This window comes from Sus scrofa, chromosome 10 (assembly GCF_054392235.1).
Source record: "Sus scrofa isolate SSC_HxYL_T2T_F1_AM1 chromosome 10, Sscrofa_HxYL_maternal_Yorkshire_Landrace_v2.0, whole genome shotgun sequence".
NCBI classification, from domain to species: Eukaryota; Metazoa; Chordata; class Mammalia; order Artiodactyla; family Suidae; genus Sus; species Sus scrofa.
In genome coordinates, this window is record NC_139392.1 from 30,550,923 (window position 1) to 30,554,178 (window position 3,256).

Genomic DNA, 3,256 nt, shown 5'->3' on the forward strand with positions numbered 1-3,256 from the left:
GATCCACTCCTCTGTCGATGGACATTCCGGTTGGTTCCATGTCTTGGTTATTGCAAATAGTTCTGCAATGAACATCAGAGTACATGTGTCTCTGCAAGTTGTGGTCTCCTCTGTATAGATGCCCAGAAGTGGGATTCCTGGTTCAAATGGTAGGTCTATTTTTAGTTTTCTGAGGAATCTCCATACTGTTTTCCACAGTGGCTGCACCAATTTACAATCCCACCAACAGTGTACTAATGTTCCTTTTTTTTCCACACCCACTCCAGCACTTATTGTTTGTAGACTTTTGGATGATGGACACTCTGGCCAGTGTAAGGAGGTACCTCATAGTGGTTTTGATTTGCATTTCTCTAATAATGAGTGATGTTGAACATCTTTTCATGTGTTTTTTGGCCATCTGCATGTCTTCCTGGGAGTACTGTCTGTTTAGATCTTTTGCCCATTTTTGGATGGGGTTGTTTGTTTTTATGGTATGGCGCTGCAGAAGGTGTTTATAAATTTTGGAGATTAATCCCCTGTCAGTTGATTCACTTGCAAAGAGTTCCTCCCATTCTGTGGGTTGACTGTTTGTGTTGTTTAGGGTTTCCTTTGCTGTGCAGAAACTTTGAAGTTTGCTTAGGTCGCATTTGTTTATTTTGTTTTTATTGTCAATACTCTAGAGGTGAATCTGAGAAGATGTTGCTGTCGTTTATGCCAGAGAGTGTTGGGCCTATGCTTTCCTCTAAGAGTTTTATAGTGTCTGGTCTTATATCTAGGTCTTTAATCCATTTGCAGCTTATTTCTGTGTCTGGTGTTAGGGAGTGTTCTAATTTCATTCTTCTCCATGTGGCTGTCCAGTTTTCCCAGCACCACATGTTGAACAAGCTGTCCTTTCTCCATTGTATATTCCTGCCTCCTTTGTCCTGGATTAGTAGGCTGTAGGTGCGTGGGTTGAATTCTAGGCTTTCCATCCTGTTCCACTGATCAATATTACTGTCGTTGTGCCAGTACCATACAGATTTGATGATTATTGCTTTGTAGTATAGTCTGAGGTGAGGGAGCCTGATTCCTCCAGCTCCATTTTTCTTTTTCAGGATGTCTTTGGCTACTCTGGGTCTTTTGTGCTTCCAAACAAACTCTCAAATATTTTGTTTGAGTTCTGTGAAATATGTCCTTGGTAATTTGATAGGGATTGCATTGAATCTCTAGATTGCCTTAGGTAGTATAGTCATTTTGATAATATTAACTCTTTCAATCTGCGAGCATGGTATGTCTTTCCATCTGTTTGTGTCCTCTTTAATTTCTTTCATCACTGTCTTATAGTTTTCAGAGTACTGATCTTTTGTCTCTTTAGGTGGGATTACTCCTAGGTATTTTATACTTTTGGATGTGATGGTAAATGGGGTTGCTTCCCTAATTTCTCTTTCTGCTCTTTCATTGTTAGTGTATAGAAATGCCATCGATTTCTGTGCATTAATTTTGTATCCTGCGACTTTGCCAAATTCATGGATGAGCCCTAAGAGTTTTCTAGTAGAATCTTTACGATTCTCTAGGTATAGTATCATGTCATCTGCAAATAGTGGCAGTTTGAGTTCTTCCTTTCCCATTTGAATTCCTTGTATTTCTTTTACTTCTCTGATTGCCATGGCTAGGACTTCCAGAACTATGTTGAAGAGTAGTGGTGAGAGTGGACATCCTTGTCTTGTTCCTGATCTCAGCGGGAATTCTTTCAGCTTTTCACCATTGAGAATGATGTTAGTGGTGGGTTTGTCATATATGGCCTTTATCATATTGAGGCAGGTTCCCTCTATGCCCACTTTCTGAAGGGTTTTTATCAGAAATGAGTGTTGGACTTTGTTAAAGGCTTTTTCCATGTCTATTGAGAGGATCATATGGTTTTTATTTTTCAGTTGGTTAATGTGGTGTATCACACTGATGGATTTGCAGATATTGAAGAACCCTTGCATCCCTGGGTTAAATCCCACTTGATCATGTTGTACAATCCCATTAATGTATTTTTGGATGTGGTTTGCTGGTATTTTGTTGATGATTTTTGCGTCGATGTTCATCAATGAAATTGGCCTGTAATTTTCTTGTGGTATCTTTGTCTGATTTTGGTATCAGGGTGATGGTGGCCTTGTAGAACGAGTTTGGGAGTTTCCCATCCTCTTCAACTGTTTGGAATAGTTTCAGAAGGAGAGGTGTTAGCTCTTCTCTAAATGTTTGATAGAATTCACCTGTGAAGCCATCCTGGACTTTTGTTTGTTGGAAGTTTTTAAATCTGAGCTTCAATTTCTGTACTTGTGATTGGTCTGTTCATCTTTTCTACTTCATCTTTAGTTTAGGAAGACTGTACTTTTCTAAGAAGTTTTCCATTTCCTATAGGTTTTCCATTTTATTGGTGTATAGTTGCATCTAGAAATCTCTTATGATCCTTTGTATTTCTATGATGTCAGTTGTTTACTTCTCCTTTTTCATTTCTAAGTTTATTGATTTGAGTCCTCTCTCTTTTTTTCTTGATAAGTCTAGCTAATTTTTTTATCAATTTTGTTCATCTTTTCAAGGAACAAACTTTTAATTTCATTGATCTTTTCTATCATTTTCTTCATTTCCATATCATGGATTTCTGCTCTCATCTTTCTTTCTTTCTACTAACTTTAGGTCTTGGCTGTTCTCTCTCGAGCTGCTTTAGATGTAAAGGTAGGTTGTTTATTTGAGGTTTTTCTTGTTTCCTAAGGTGGGCTTGTATTGCTATAAACTGACCTCTTAGAATGGCTTTTGCTGCATCCCTTAGGTTTTACAGTGTCGTATAATTGTTGTCATTTGCTTCTAGGTATTTTTTAATTTCCTCTTTGATTTCTTCAGTGATCCGTTGGTTGTTTAGTAGCATGCTGTGTAGTCTCCACGTGTTTGTGTTTTATTTTTTGCAGTGTTTTCCTTGTTGCTTATTTCCAGTCATATAGCATTTTGGGTGGAAAAGATGCTTGATATGATTTCAGTTTTCCTAAATTTAGCAAGGCTTGATTTGTTGCCTAGGATGTGATCAATCTTAGAGAATGTTCCATGTGCACTTGAGAAGAATGTGTAATCTGTTGCTTTTGGATCGAATGTACTATAAATATCTATTAAGTCCATCTGGTCTAATGCATCATTCAGGACCTGTGTTTCCTTCTTGTTTTCTGTCTGGATAATCTGTCCCTTTCCGTAAGTGTGGGGGTAAAATTCCCCACTATTGTTTTGTGATTGTTGATTTGTCCTTTTAAGGTTGTTAGCAGTT